Source organism: Mus caroli, unplaced genomic scaffold, assembly GCF_978045245.1.
Source record: "Mus caroli unplaced genomic scaffold, Mus_caroli_1 scaffold_3, whole genome shotgun sequence".
NCBI classification, from domain to species: Eukaryota; Metazoa; Chordata; class Mammalia; order Rodentia; family Muridae; genus Mus; species Mus caroli.
This window is the reverse complement of record NW_028227258.1, coordinates 115,084,226-115,101,619: the sequence shown is the minus strand read 5'-3', so window position 1 is coordinate 115,101,619 and position 17,394 is coordinate 115,084,226. Positions and strand designations below refer to the sequence as shown.

The following is a 17,394-nucleotide window of genomic DNA, read 5'->3' as shown; positions in this document are numbered from 1 at the left end:
TTCTGTATCCATTCCTCTGTTGAAGGACATCTGGGCCCTTTCCAGCTTCTGACTATTATAAATAAGGCTACTATGAACATAGTGAAACATGTGTCCTTCTTATATGTTGGAGCGTCTTTTGGGTATATATCCAGGAGTCGTATAGCTGGGTCTTCAGGTAGCTTTATGTTCAATTTTCTGAGGAACCATCAGACTTATTTCAAGAGCAGCTTGTAATCCCTCCAAAAATGGGTGAGTGTTCCTTCTTTTCCACATCCTCGCCAGCATCTGCTGTCACCTGAGTTTGTGATCTTAGCCATTCTTATTGGTGTGAAGTGGAATCTCAGGGTTGTTTTGATTGCATTTCCCTGGTAACTAAGGATGTTGAACATTTTTTGGTTGCTTCTCATTCGGTATTCATCCATTGAGAATTCTTTGTTTAGCTCTTTACCCTATTTTTAATAGGGTTATTTGTTTCTCTGGAGTCTAACTTCTTGAGTTTCTTGTATATATTGAATACTAGACCTCTATTGTATGTAGGATTCGTAAAGATCTTTTCCTAATCTGCTGTTTGCCATTTTGAAATCTATAGAATGCCTTCAGATGAAGAATAATTTAGTACACGAAAATAAACTTAGACATGGATGGAATTTCTTTCAAAATAAAACATGATTAAACTGTTACTTAATGATAAAAATATTTGGTGTATTAGATAAAACTATTATAAAAAGTTATATTTTGTCTTATTCTAAATTATCCTTGCTCAAAATAAAAGCATTAAAGGAGGTCTATCTAACAATTATGGCAGAACAGGAAAATTATAATGCCAAAGAAGAACCAATGATAAGATTAACAGGAAAACACAATGTGAAAACTCAAGGAAACAAGAAAAAGGAGAAAAACAAGATTAGCCACATAATCTAAGCACAATTACATAAAATTCACTTTTGTAGAAAAGCTGAGTCACTGCTCTCCCTTTCTGAACTTTCAGTGGTGCTAGAATGACTTAAGTTTATCTTCAGTCCAGGAAATCATTTGTTTCCAAGGCAAGTTTGTTTTCTATACAACTGAAACTATCATAAATATTTCTGGAAAAGTCTATAGGCCATAATTATAATTACAAATACATAAAAGTAGATACACAAACCATTCACACACAGAAACACATATAAATGTGTCTATATAAGCAGTTGTTCTTCCATTAAAGTAAAACTCTTACAATTTTAAGTGTGAATATACCTTTATACAAAGGTATACATGTGTATACAAAAATTTATACAACATGAGTCTGCTTTTGAGTATTATTATTACAAAATATTCATAAAATAAGTTTTAATAATTAAATCACAATTGTGATAATAATAAAAATATAATATATTGTAATACAAGAATATCTGTTACAGGAATTATACTATTGTGTTTACACTATTTTGGTTCAATTACCTGCAGTCAAAAAATAAGAGGCTATTAAGTGGAATATGACAGAAGTATGACAAATATGTGTATTAAGTTTTATGAGATCTGCACTGAAAATAGAAAATGAAAATTCTTTTATTAACCAATTCAGAAGTTGTAAATTGTGTTCCATTCTGAACCTGTGAAGACATGTTGTGACTTTACATTGTTTTGTGCTACTGAAAACACAAACCATTTGCCAATGTATCCATGCAGTATATGCTACACATGGTCTAGTCATTTAATAAATATTTTAGTTGATGGAGCATTTTTCATGGTACTATGGTAAGACAATGACAATTCTAAGACCATTGACATTATCTCTTATTATTATGTAAGAACTGAATCACCCCACATAATCACACAAGAACAAGACTGTGCATAGTACAATAAGGCATTCTGAGAGACAAAATTCTTAAAATTTTAATAAAGCATCTGTTGTGGTTATTTAATGTATTCATACTTAGTCTTATTAAATATCTTCCTTCCCTCATTTTATGTATCTAATGTTGACTTGGGATAATCATGTAACATATAAATATGAGCCTGTATTCAGGTCTTTTTGTTTTGTTTTGTTTTGTTTTGTTTTGTTTTGTTTTGTTTTGTTTTGTTTTGTTTTCAAGACAAGGTTTCTCTGTATAGCCCTGGCTGTCCTGGAACTCACTTTGTAGACCAGGCTGGCCTCGAACTCAAAAATCCACCTCCCTCTGCCTCCTGAGTGCTGGGATTAAAGGCGTGCGTCACCACGCCCGGCTTGTATTCAGGTTTTTAAATGTGTTTTAGTGGCATGGAAGAAGTTACAGATACAAAATTTGGAGCAGTGATGAAAGGGTGGACCATCTAGTGATTGCCATATGCAGGGATCCATCCCATAATCAGCTTCCAAACGCTGACACCATTGCATACACTAGCAAGATTTTGCTGAAAGGACCCAGATATAGCTGTCTCTTGTGAGAATATGCCGGGGCCTAGCAAACACAGAAGTGGATGATCACAGTCAGCTATTGGATGGATCACACAGCCCCCAATGGAGGAGCTAGAGAAATTACCCAAGGAGCTAAAGGGAACTGCAACCCTATAGGTGGAACAACAATATGAACTAACCAGTACCCCGGAGCTCTTGTCTCTAGCTGCATATGTATCAAAAGATGGCCTAGTCGGCCATCACTGCAAAGAGAGGCCCATTGGACTTGCAACCTTTATATGCCCCAGTACAGGGGAACCCCAGGGATAAAAAGGGGGAGTGGGTGGGTAGGGGATGGGGGGGTGGGTATGGGGGACTTTTGGGATAGCATTGAATATGTAAACGAGGAAACTACCTAATAAAAAAATAAATTAAAAAAAATGTGTTTTAGTGGTCCCTAGTGAGTATATGCCGTACTTTGTCACATCAGAAATGTTGGAATATATTGTATTTTATGCCTTTTGCCATTAGAAGGTACAATAAAACGTCACAGAAATATTATTTCCTGAAGAAACTGTAGTTAAATATAGCAAAAACTAACTTACTGTGATTAGATACATTCTGGAAAAATATTGGAGAGTCTTTCAAACTTATAAATTTCTTCTAGAGGCTTACTGGGGTAAGTGCTCACTAATTTGAAGGCTATCAGCAGCATAAAACACTTGAAAGATTTTAAATATGAGGATTCACAGTGTAATCATGGCTACTTAAGAGATCATATAATCAAGCTGTCAATCATTACAACAAATACTTCAGTGGATTTCACTGTGGATGCTGAAAAGAGACTCACTCTTCCATTCCCTTCTATGCAAGCGATTACGAAAACAACTTTTGCCAATACAGGGGAAGAAATCTTAACACTCCCTCTATTTAATACCCCTGAGGAAGATTTTTTTTTCTTGTCAACCATTCCAGAAAATAAATGTAACCTGTATATAAAGATGATGTTCAAATAAGTTTCCCAGTCATCAGCAGATTTAATGTGCAAAACTGTTAACTGAAAGTCCTGTAAAACAAAGATGCACATAAAGTACAGACACTTCAGTATGTGTATTTGTGTGCATGTTTGCCTGTGTGCACGTGTGCATCTGCGAGTGTGCGTGTGCGTGCTCGTGTGTGTGTGCATGTGTGTGTGTATCTTGTCCTTACACAAGCTAGATAGATTTTACAGTTTAACTCCTTACACTTCCATACCATTGGAAGTATTTATTGGAACAGAAATTTCTGAAATCTTTTCAGCATACTTGCCAGTTCTAACTAGAACGGACTTAATTGTTATCTTTTAAACATGTAATAATTATATAAATAATATTATACATTAACACAAATAAAATCAAATGTCCATCTAATATAAAGATCACAAAGCATTAAGAACTAGTCAGCAAATACTAATTTAAACAGTCTTATCAGTCAGGTACTGCACCAAGTGATGAGGAAAATTTAAGCATGCATCATGTATGTGTTTTATACAATTGTTTTATCTATAATTTTTTACAATTGATAGAAACACATAGCTAGACAGTGTATCTATCTGTCTAATCATGTATTAGTTATTTATGTAAAATATGGATGATGAATTTCATGTCTCCTTTGCACATGGTTCAACATACCCACATACATGTATGTGTTTTCCTAGTTAATGAATATGGGTAGTACTTATTTTAAAGTTAAAAGTTGGAACAAGTCCTCATTTATGTATGTTTACAATTAAATTTGACTAGTAATCCTGAAATATTGAGATTTCAATGGTATACATCAAAATTAAAAATGGAATAATTTCACTGCTATTGCATATCCCTGTAACAAAATTAAATAGTATTCAAATATTATGATTTTGGATTTCAGGAACATTTATTATGGAGGTAACAGGAATGCTGATATACTTCATAGTAGTATTCTCCAGACCTTACTGCGTTATAAAATGTTGTTTGTCCTAATTGAGAAATTTGATAATAAATCATTTTGATTACTTATTTATATGTATACAAATTTGCTATTATTTTTTAGGAATAGAGTCATGTTGTAGAAGGTGCCATCCGTAATCATATGCTATTATTTTTGCTATTGTCTAATACTTTTCTTATGACTACAGTAGAATATTTTGATTTTTGAAGATGGTACCCCACAAGTAAAATCCCATCCTATCAAAAACCATCTATCAACACAGACTACCATTATTAATGTGAATGTTTGATTGCATGGCAAGGGCAGGACTTTTCAAACCTCTCTGCTGCTAAGGCCATGATTTTTTCTTTCCATATTGTTCTTTTGAAAGGAAGTTAGCATACATGACTAAATAACAAAATTCAGAAGTTTATAACACTGACGCTTCTTAATGGCAGAGTATGTAAGTAAACACTTTGATGATTTTCTGAGCAGATTTGTCTTATGACATTTATATACTTATTGATCACTTGTTGGCATGAGATAGACTCATGATGCTTATTTTATACTTCTAATTATAACCCATAGATATTCTATTTCTTTCTTTCTCAAGTTTTATCACTTCATATATTGAAAGTTTTTGATTAGCTCCTGGGTCTTTTGGACATAAACCCATCTGTGATTTTGTTGCTGTTGTCCTTTGCTTCCTTGCTTGCTTGTTGAGAGAGAGGAGATAATTTATTATTTTCATATTAATGGCCTTTTTCCTTCTTTTGTTTTATAATCAGCCTTTCCCAATGTGCTATCATTTTCTGATAACACTGATGAAAAACAAAATATACTCACGGATTATATGGTGCTATTTATTTAGATCTCTTCAATGGAGAAATAAAGGACATATGGATGTGTAATACTCCCATGATACACACATCAATAAATATTTTTCCATGTAAACATTTCTTTCTATATTGCTAGAAATGGATGTTGATGATGATGCTTACAATCATTCAGTTGCCATATGAACCATTTTCTTTCTCGACCACAACTCCTAATTTCAAGAGTGGGAAACCTGACCTCCATGCTTACAGCAATGATGCTGTGGGTACATCCAACCTTGTGCCTGCAGGCAAGAAAAATCCGTACTAACTTCGCAACAATGATGTATAGGAAAGATTTTTAGACTACTGTTTACTTGGTTGTTTTTATAAATATTTTGCACTTATTTTTGCTTTTAATCAGAAAGTCTAATTTCACTTCTCAATATGCACAAGTCAGCAAAACCCTGTCACATTCTCAAGTGTGAGTGATATACACATTTGTAAATAAGGGTTATTTTAATTATGTTTGCCATCCAGTTTTACCACTACTGGTATATTCAGAACTTTATTTTACGGTACACATATTAAGGTTTCAAAGTTTTATGAATCTCAATATGTACAGTCAAGCCATTGACTATCATGATACTATCAAGGAGTATTTTGTGTGTCTAAATCATGTCTCTGTTTCATCTATCCAACTTTCCTTTCCCATGACATGTTGAAAAACACGGTTATCTGTTCCCTTACCTTTAACAGAATATTGATAATTTGGATTCAAATAACCTGTGGCCTGCTGAGATTGTCTCTTTTCACTTATCAATTGCATTTAAGACACATGTCACTTGTTCTTCAGAGCTCATTAAAATTTTACTGGTGAATACAATCCATTGTGAGGACAGATCAGAGTTTGTTTATCTATTCACTTATTGAAGTACATTTTTGATTATTTCCAATTTGTAACATTTACAAACAAAGTTTGTGTTAGGAATATAAGGAGATATCTGTGAATATCATGTGCAAAAATAATAGAAAAGACCATGACTTCTTAATAGTATATTTATATTTTATTTAAAATAGTAAATTGCTAGCTCACTGCATTCTAATGAGTGTTGCTGAAATCATATCAGTAAGATCCCTCCACATTTGAGAAATTGTGTGTAAATTTTCAAATGAAGGGATATAAAATACTTATACAAATCAAACATTTACTGATAATGAAAGTTAAAACAATCAGAAGATGTATAAACATAATTTTATGAATAAAAGGAAATCAAATTTGTTTAATGGTGTAATAGATGAAATATTTACTTTTCCATAAAATATTAAATTTCAATCAAATATTTGATAATGCTTTATGTGAAAAATCATAAAGATTTTTCACAGTTGATAGCATATTTTTAAAGCTCTTATATATGTATATCTGTGTATGCATATGGTTGTGTGTGTGTGTATGTGTATGTGTGTGTGTGTGTGTGTGTCCTACATTTGTTGGGTACTCAAAGAGCATCAGATCCCTTTCAACTGGATATCTATGTTAGATGAAGTTTTGGTCCTCCTGACGTGGATGCTAGGAAACCAACTCTGATACCCTGCAAGAAGACTAGGTACTCCTAGCCATCAGGATACCCTTATCCCTGCTTCAAAAATTGCATTTTTATTTTTATAATATTTTTATCCCTTTACATTTTGTATCTGGGTACATAAAAAAGCAAAAGGATATGTTTGGAGGGCAAAGAATAACTTACATGAGTCAGTTCTCGCCTTTCCTGATATTGACCACAGGGATTGAACTCATACATATAAGCATTAATTATGCAACTATCAGTACTGGAATTCTGCTTTATATGTACAAAGGAAAAATGACAGAATTGTGTTTAGAGATAGTTCAGATACTGTTGAAAGCTTCCATCTAATCCCAGTTCAAAGTACATTTAACATTTTTTAATGAAAATCAACAATGAAAGAATACTTTAAACATTCTAAGACAATACAATCAAAAGATTGTATTGCAGATTGGTGTGTAGAATGTTACTGACAGATGTTTTTCTGTTACTGAACATTTATGACCCTCTATAAATAGAGAATTTAGTATATACAGTTAAAAGAACACAAGTCATAGTATAGAGTAATTTAAAATGTGACCTGAGATGTTTCTAATAGTGTTTTGGGCATTGTATTGCATGAGTCTTATGTTCAATTCTATGTAGTCACATAGTGAGACAATTGTGAATATAAATTGTGTTTGTTACATTTATTTAAAGAAACCTTTTCTATTGCCAACATCTTGTTTTACCCTCTTCAGATTCACTGGTAAGAGTTTAAGAAGATGTGTTTGAGACTGCAGAGATGTCTTGGGGATGAAGAGTGCCTACAGTTCTTCCAGAACAACAGGGATTGGATTCCAATACCAACATGGTAGACTATAATCTCAGAAATTCCAGTTCCAGGGGATTTGACACCTCTTCTGGCTTCTATGGATTTCTGTAGGCAGCTGATGAACATACTCAGTCAGACTCACACTCGCTTACATAAAGACTAGATAGATAGATAGATAGATAGATAGATAGATAGATAGATAGTAACCAACCATGTCATATTACCTTCCAATAATATTATTAGACACCTACCCCCATATTAAGGATGAAGTAGGCAACTCCATAGGATGAAAAGGTTCCCAAAACCAAGCAAAAGTATAAGAAAGAGTCCTCTTAGAAGTTCCACAAAAATAAGCTACACATTTATACAGTATACACAAAGGGCATAGATCAGACAGAGTTTCCCTGATTATCTCAGTCTCAGTGAGCCCCTATGAGCCCAGATTGTTAGTTAAAATTTTGGTTTCATTCAAAAAAAAAAAAACCACAGAAATATTATAAGAATATATTTCATTTTAATCTATTTGTGGGATATGGGGCTGCTTCAGATTGTCTCCGGCAGCTGACTGTGAATTTCCTGGTGCTCTAGCGGAGGGTATTTTGCAAGCTGCAGATTCATTCTGCAACTGTGTGATATGGGGAATTTTAGGGACATTCAGAGAACCCCATGAAATGGGGTAGATTGTTTGTTGGTTGATATTGAGTTTGGGTATTTTGATTGTAGCTTGTTAGTTGTTGCTGGTCTTTCATTAAGTAGTCTTGTGCCAAGAATAAAGAGCGATAAGAAAAAATTAGATGAGAATGTAGATAAAACTTGTCCCCATGGAACTCAATGCCCATAATGAAAAGGAAATAGTCTAACAGGAAGGCTGCCCCCTTTCCCCTCTATTCTTTATTTTTCTCCTAGCTAGTGTTAAAGGGAAGAATGAGTGCAAAGAGTGTGAAGAAGAATGGGGGAAAATGAACCTACAATGTAGCAAAAGAGAAGCCACACTGTCTTGTTGACTCTGGATTTTCCTGTGCTGTCTTTGAAACTTCTGGCTCATACAATCCTTCCTCCTCCATCAGCAGCATTCCCCCAAATTATGCCTAATGTTTGACTCTGTGTCTCTGTAAGTGTTTCCATCAGGTGCTTGCTGGATTAAGCTTCTCTAATGACAATTGGGTTAGGCACCAATCTACAAGAAGAGTAGGAATCATTTCATTAATTTTTTTAAACCAGTCATGTTTGGTTCTATCCTAGTTTTCTGAGCCATCTGTGGTTTCTGGTTTTCCAGAAAGGAGTGTCAAAGGATCCTTTATCTAGTTTCATGGACTTCAATCTGCACCTGTAATTGTTGGTACTGGAAATTTTTATGTAAACTTGACATGAGTTAAAAATCTGAGAGGAGAGAACATCAAGTAAGAAGATTGCACCATAAAATTCAGATGTAGGGCATTTTCTCATTTGGTTATTAATGTGAAAGACTCCATCCCTTTGTGCCCAGTGCTATCCCTGCGAATGGGGCTCCCTCTGAGAAAGTCATGGGGTACAAGCCAGTAGGTATCAACCATATATGTCCTCTGAATCAGCTCCTATCTCCAGGTTCCTGCCCAGATTTAGTTTGAGGTTCAATTTGACTCTGAGTTGAAGCTGCTGACCTGAATTCCCTCAGTGATAAACTCTGATGTGACAGTGTTGGCCAAATATACACCTTTTCTCCCCACCTTCCCTTTTGTTCATAGTGTTTCATCATAACAATAAATACCCTAAGATAGGGTGAAAACAGTTTGTCCTTACATTTCTCTTTCTGGATCTCACCAAATATAAAATTTTAGAGATGAAATCTAGGACAGTTAATATGCCCGTGGGTTTGCCAAGTAGAACAAATAATATTTTATGAACAATATTGTTACTTGTCTTATCTAGGTACCTTTTAATATATTTTCTATCCAACAATAACATAAATATTGCTGTTTATCAGCATTATGAATTCTGATATTTTATTAAAATAACAATGCCAATTTAATAATATCAAAAGTAAACTACTTACATATAAATTTCATTTGACTACTGCAAATTAGAAAGAAAATATAAAACTCTGACAAATAACATCAAAGTTAATCTGAATTATTGCAAAGAATTTTCAACATAGATGAATATAGGACTTATTTTAATCTATCAATTCTTTCAAATTTAACTATTTAATCGGGACTTCATCAAAATCTCAGAATTAAGAAATTGAATATACTTATAAAATCAAACATAATATGAAGAAAGACTGCAGTTGAATGGTATACTTTATAATAATATAACCATCACCATAAAGTTTTTCTAGTCAAAGGGAAGTTATTTTTCAAAAGAACAGATGCAGTTCAATTGTGCAAAATCAGAGATGTGGAGATAGGCTAACACAATGGTCAGTCCAGTGATTACTGAAAAGAAGTAATGACATTTATATGGAGAGGAAAAGTCTTTTAGCAAGTGGTTCAAGCTCAAATGGAACGTTTGTGGAAAAATTAATATAAGGAGTCACATTCCTGAATGTTAAAAACACAGAAATAATTTACAAAATATCTATTTTAGAATATACAAAGTAAAATGAAACCAGACAAAAGAGAAAAGTGGAATTTAAATGTTATGACTTTGCCCATCAAATTATCACACCCTTACCAGAAATAAATAGTTTCGAAGCTGCTTTAAGATGTAGTGAAATGTGCGGACCATGAAGGGAATTAAGGAACACTTCTTTTCATTTTTCTCACATTTCTTCATATCTGTGCTGATTTTTCTGAGATGGTTTACCATAGAAGGTGATTTTGCCTCCTGAGTCAATCCTCTTTCCTAAAAGTCTCCCACACAGTACAAATACAACCAGGAGATAATAAGGAAATATAAACAGAAACAATAGGTTTACTTTGGGGAGTACAAAGCCCATTAATTTAATAGAAAATTGACCTGAACCTCATAGTTGTTTGTTTTGCATTTCCCTGATGACTAAGGAAGTAGAACATTTCTTTAAGTGCTTCTCTCCCATTAAGTATTCCTTTGTTGAGAGTTCTCTGTTTAGATCTGTACCTCATGCTTAAATTGGGTTATTCGGTTTGTAGGGGTCTACTTTTTTCAGTTCTTATATATTTTGGATATCAGCCCTCTTTCTGATGTAGGGTTGGTGACAATCTTTTCCCATGTTGTATAACATTTTTTCATTTGGATTTTTTTTTTCTGGAGAAACAGGAACAAGTTGGGAAATGGGGACATAGGAGAGTCTGGGAAGAGTTAAACTAGGATAATACTGGCATCAAATTATAATCTATAAAAATCATTTTTTTCAAAAAGAAAAAATGATAATGGAAAGGGTAACTTCTTACTTTTGAACTTGGAATGTGGTATTTATTGATTATTTATTGATATCTTACTGTTAGTTTTGTCTGAGTCAAGATAATGCTATATGTGGCAGGTTTGTATTATCATTGTTATCTGTTTAGCTAGTGCTGACTTCAAATGCTTAAGGCTCTTATATTATTTTCCTGAGTATCTTGGATTAAAGTTGCTTAAAGGCAAATGGTACTGTTTTGTTAGGGTTTCTGTTGTTGAGAAGAGACTCCATGATCATGGCAACTCCTTATCAGCCTATGAGGACCATTTAATTCAAATCACTACATTCTACTCCATTGTAATCATGTTAGTAGCCACATCATAATATAAAATGCATTAAGTCCAACTTAAAAGTCAACATAGTGTATCATAGTATCAGCAATGTTTAAAAGTTCAAAGTCTCATCTGAGACTCATAAAATTACTGTAATCCCTTGTAAAACCAAAATGAAAAATCATTCTCACATTTAAACACACAGGATATGTATTATCATTTGAAAAGGGAGTAAGGAGAGCATAGTGATAAAATATTGGAGCAAAACAAAACCCAAAACCAACTGGGCAAATTCTGAATTCCACAGCCTCATGCTTGATGTGAAAATGTTCTTCAGATCTCCAAATCCTTTCACCACAGTTGACTGCAGTACAGTTCTTTTTTGTTGCTTTATTTTGGTTTTTTGTATTTTGTTATCTTTTGGTTTGGTTGTTCTCCCAGTTGGCAATTTTCTTCAGCAAGTACTCCATATCTCTGGCATCTCCAAAATCTTGAGGTCTCCAAGACAATTCATGCTTCAACTTCACAGCTTTACCTAATCGTCACTCCATACAAGAACACCTCTTCCATACACTTGGCATCAGTGGCTTTCCTTTGTCACAGGAAGATTCAATAACTCTTTCCTTATATTCTATACTCTGAATCCAGAACCACATGGCTGAAACTGCTAAGTTCTGATGCTTTCTGGGGCTTGAACATGGTCACCTCATTCAAATACATTTTCATCAGATTTCTGATTTTGATGGTTCCTTCACTGGCTAATGATGGCTATCTTGGTACCTACTTTGTTCTACATCTGCATCAGCAGGCAGCATTCAGAGTGAGTGATACTGGGCTTGGCTTATGTTTCTGTAACCTCAAAGTCTACCCCTAGTGGCTCACTTTCTCCAATAAGGCCACATTTCCTAATAGTGCCACTCCCTTTGGGCCTATTAAGGCCATTTTCATTTGAACTAAGTTGTATCTAAGTTGTATCCATAGTTGTATCTAAGGAAGAGAAGATGCCAGTAAGATAAGGCAAATAAATTTAAATATAAAAAGAAAACATTTATATTATATTACTCTTCCTGTTGAAGCAGATTTTATTTCTATACATGTAAGTCCTTCATTTTACTGTCCTTGAATATTTAAAGCTATTCACTTTTTAACATATTTAAATGGATGATTAAATATTTTAATTATCTAAAATATAGACGAAAACAGATTCCTCACTAACTTCTTGCAACACACATTTTTGATCGCTTATGTCTTCCAAATGAGATGTCAATATTTCTTCCTAATTCACGGGTGAAACCAATTGTCTCATGTTTTCTAACATTCCTCCTCCATGCTTGTTTTTATCTCTGTTCTTGCATGTCTCAATTTTGGCATCATTATCTCAGCATTCCTTCTTTTACCTGTTTTAGATGCGGTAACTACCTTCTTTTATTCATTTCCAATAGTCAATAGACTTCCAGTGTGAGGAAGTTATTTCTCCTCTTTGTCTCTCTAGGGCTCAGGAGGCACCAGACACAAACAAATAAATGAAAGACTGAGCAGGTAAATTATAATGCTGATGGGAAAGTTAAAAATAAAAAGGTTTTAAATTTTATATTTTATGTGTGTTCTTGTGTATATGCATGCTTGTGTGTGTGTGTGTGTGTGTGTGTGTAACTGTGAGGTATCCAGATGTCAATGTCAGGCAGATGTCTCACTGAACTTAAAAGTGTGCAGATTCAGGCAAGTTGGTCTGAAAGCTAGAGGATCCTTCTGTCTCAAATCCTAAAGCACTCTGATTAAAGGCTAATCATTACAACCATCTTTTACATGCTGTTGGGGAAGCAAGTCTTTTACTAATAAAGGCTTGTCCTTAGCTCTTCATGTTCTTTCTTTGTCTGTATGTTTGCCTATTTAAATTTTATTATTTATTTACATTAAAAAATATATATGTATTTACAACCCAAATGCTGCAGTACCCTCACCCCCAGTCCTCTCACAGTGGTTCTCCTCCCATTCCCCCTCTGCTTTTCTCTGACAGGGTGTTTCCTTCCCCTTCATCCCCAAACCCTAGTGAATCAAGTCTCTGCATGATTAGCTGCACCCTCCCAACTGAGGCCAAAATACACAAGCCCTCTGCTGCATATGTTATGGGAGCCTCAGATTAACTTGTGTATGGTCTTTAGTAGATAGTTCAGTGTCTGGGAGCTCCCAGGGGTCCAGGTCACTTGACACTGTTAGTCTTCCTGTGCGGTTATTATCTCCTTAAGAACCTTCAATCATTCCCATAACTCTTCAATAGGGGTCTCTGAAATTCTTCCAGTGTTTGACTGGGGCATTTGCATCTGTGTCAATCAGGTGCTTCAGTAGAGCCCCTCAGAGGACAACTATGCTAGGCTCCTATCTGCAAGTACAACATAGCATCAATGATAGTGTTATGAATTGCTGCCTGCCCATGGAATGGTTCTCAAGTTGGTCACTGATCAGCTTGGGCTGGCATTTTTGTTCTAAGAGACCTTAAAGTCTGTATGACATATGACCAAGACCTTTTGGCTTTTAGCATCTGTTGAGCAGTCTCGTTTATTTCTGATAGGTCTGCCTTTGTCTGTTACTTGGCCATTTCCCCTTACTGCATTTAATATTTTTTCTTCAGTCTGTGTATTTAGTTTCTTGATTATTATGTGATGGGAAAATTGTATTTTCTGATTCAATCTATTTGTGATTCTGTAGGCTTCGTGAACATTTATGGCCATCTTTTTCTTTAGGTTAGAGAAGTCGACTAGTATGGTTTTGTTGAAGATGTTTTCTGACCTTTTGAACTGGAAATATTCACCTTCTTCTATATTCTTAGGTTTGGTCTTTTCATTGTGTCTCAAATTTCCTTTATGTTTTAAATTAGAAAGTTTTTGCATTTGACATGTTCATTGACCCATATATAGCAGGTGTTCGGGACTTGTGCTGTTTACTCTTGGAGCATGCTTACTGGACAATCTCACCCATCTCTGACCCCTCTTATCACTTTTCCTCTGCAGTAAATTTGATAATACCTCAGAAATCCCTCTTCATCTAGAGCCAGCACCAGCCATTCATCTCTGTACTTTGCTAACCTTAATGGAGTAACAAATTTTCTGTGACCACTTTGAGAATAGTACAGGAAAAGATTATAAGCTCTCAAGTAAGATGTGTTTTAAATTTAGTTGACAGCAGAAGAGACCCAAAAGTTTCTTGCCTTTAACTTTGTCTAGCAGCCTGCACTGAGATTATGAAAATTGACATGACTGTGGACTTGGAGAGTCAAATATTAAACATCAAGTGCTAGATTCAGATGAAACATTACTGTATTCTGACTCCTGTGAAAAATATAATTAAATTTCAAAGTCGTTTATGTTTAGAAAAAAAAAAGACTGTAAAAAATTGAATATATATATGGAGTATTTAGGGGAAAAAAGCATTTCAAAGTTCAAATAAGCAACTGATTGGTCTCGACTGCCCTTTTATATAATGGTTTCTAATGGTTGGTAGTTTCATATTACATGCCAAATATGTCTATGTGAATTTGTTAATATAGAAAAATAATCACATAAACCACTCATCTTAATCCCATGTGTTTCTTAAGAATATTTTCCTATGTGAACATAAAAGTGAGCTTCCCTTCAACACGCTGACTTTCAGCATACCCAACTGCATTTTCAAATATTTATGATTTCATAACTTATCTCTAACACATATTGCTTACTCTTTTTAAATTTATGTTTCTAAATTCTTCAAAGTAGTTCTCAATCTTACTCTATATACTTTCAATGCCTTTCCTAAGGCAAAGACATTCTCCTCCAATAATTATTAAAAATTTACCATCACCTACAACTTGTTTTCTGCCTTGTCTCTTTCTGTACCAACTCTAAATAATGCTGCCATTTTTCAACCTTATACCTTGCCTTCTTGTAGCATATATATTCCATTTGCATCATAGCACTATTTATTTCTGCCTTTAAATTAAACTCATTCCCTTACTTTATCTAACATGAATTTTAAACACTTTTTTTGTGTGTCAAGATCAAGTCCTTAAAAATAAGACGTATTTGTTTATCCTTAATTTTTTAAGAAGTAATAATGATGATGATATATACACATATATATCATCATCATCATTATATATATACCTGTGTTATGGAACCCAAAACAGACAACCTTCTAAAGGGTTACCCTGGCAATAATAATGATGGAATATACTATATATAAAATAAATTTGCAAAAAAGAAGCAAAATAGGTTTTCAAGGCCTGCTTTGAATGACAGCTTTGTCTTGTCTTCTTGCTCTGTGTGTTGTCATTCCCTGTTTTATAATGAATATATGTTATAAATCACAGTAATCCAGTCACCATTAAAGAAAAGATGCTGGCACGTGAGGCTTACGTGTTGCCACCTGGTCTGCATCCACTTTCTCAGTGTAGAAACCACCGAACACCGAGTTGTTCCGATCAGACATATTAATTTTGGCAAATACTGCACAAAATGCTTTGCAAAATAATAGTTTTGTACATGTACTCTCCAGTCCCTATTATTTTTATTGTATTCTTTAAAACTTAAAATGTGTATACAATCTAGTGTCACTATGTCCACCCACCACCCCCATTTATCTCTTTCAGTTTTCCCAGCTCACAATTCTCCAAAGTTCCAACTTAAGGAGACAATTGTAAATTGTTAAGTCTTCAAAGATAGGTTTTTGTAACTTGGCTACACCCCAAACTATTAAACCTGTCCCTTGCAGTATTGCAGATGTGGGAGCTGTGTCAGATGTGTATGAGTTGGTGGCAGAAATGAGAGAAGCTATGTTTATGGTCAGTGTCCTGACCTATGAACATTTGAACGATTAGTAACCTAACATTCCCTGTAAAAATGTGAGCCTGAGATGACCACCAGTCCAGTGCCAGCCAGGTACCAATGGGGTCCCAGGAAGCAGTAAGTCGGGAGCTAGAAGAAGGTCTCCACCTGAGACCTTAGGTTATATGTAGAAGTGATCCCGCAATAGGCAACAATTTTAAGGGATTACCCTGGCAAGCCAAGCAAAGAGCAAGCTCAAGATGATCACCAGGACAATGCCGTGGGGAGTGGACATGGAGCTACTCTAAGATAACCACCAGTCCAGTGATATGAAGGCCTGGAGTGAAGGCGATCATGACCTAGATGACTTCTCTCCAACATAATAATGCATTCATGAGACATAGCACTCCTCAGACCATTTCTGAGATGATCCTAGACAACCAGAGAGCTGGTTACCACTAAGAGTGTCAAGTAAGTTGTGGAGATATAGAAGAGAAAGACAAACAGAAAGATGTGAGCATAACAAAGAAAGATAGAGTTAAAGATTTGAAGGTAGTGAGAAATTGCACTTGGAACCATGGTGGAGTCCCGGGAGAGCTGTCTCTGCCATCTGTCTGACATAGGGTGACAATGGGAGAGATGTCCCTCTCACCCCATGCTATCTACTGCAGGCAGGAGAGCTTACACTGAGGTCATGAGAGTAGAACGGCTGGCCATGCTTGTCACTTGTAACACTTCAGAGAGCAGGCTCTATTCCACACATGGGCAGCAAGTTCTGAATGTGTTTGTTGGAGGTAGGCTGGCGCTGACAGAAAGAGTATGAGAAAGCCAGCCTTGCTTCTTATGTGCCATGTGGTGGAATAGGCACGAATGCAATCTCTCCTCCCCTTTGCCACCAGCATCAGTCATAGGTGGGAGACTTGGCCCCAATGTGATCATGAAAGCAGAAGAGCTGGTCCTGCCTCTCACCTGCTGCACAAGTCAGGAGAGCAGACACTGCATCTCACGTGGGCAGAAGAGTAGACTTGTTCCTGATAGTAGGGCTGTAGGTGAGTCAGTACAGAGATGTGATCATGGGAAATCTGCCCACACACCTTCTTCACTATGGAACAACAAGGGCAAGGGAGAGATGCCCTCTTCCACCCTTACTGCTTGTCATCTATGGCAGATGGGAGAGCTGGCCCCAGGGTTTTGAGAGTAGGAGGACTAGTCATGTCTCTCAGTCACTGTAAATAGTGGGGAGAGCAGGCTCTGCACTTCATTTGGGCATGAGGGTAGAGTTGGCCCTGGTTTGGGGGGGGTTGCTGTTGAGCTGGCCACAGGGGTATGAGAATAGGCAAGCTTGCAGTCTCATCCTCTCAGAGAGTTCCCAGGCCCAGATCCAGGAATTTGAATTTCTCTACTCAAATATCTACCTCATCTTTGAATTACTAGAGTGCATGAAGGGGCCAGTCTTACTGATCAGTAACTGCAGGAATTTCATTACACAGGA

General features: G+C 35.5%; 1 non-coding gene across 1 annotated transcript; it reads left to right on the top strand.

Annotated features, from left to right (window-relative positions):
• The first annotated feature begins 15,835 nt into the window (after positions 1-15,835).
• Positions 15,836-15,967, top strand: LOC115030758 (small nucleolar RNA SNORA17). Its single transcript, XR_003836352.2, has one exon. It is a non-coding gene; the product is annotated as a small nucleolar RNA SNORA17 (small nucleolar RNA).
• Positions 15,968-17,394: the final 1,427 nt, after the last annotated feature.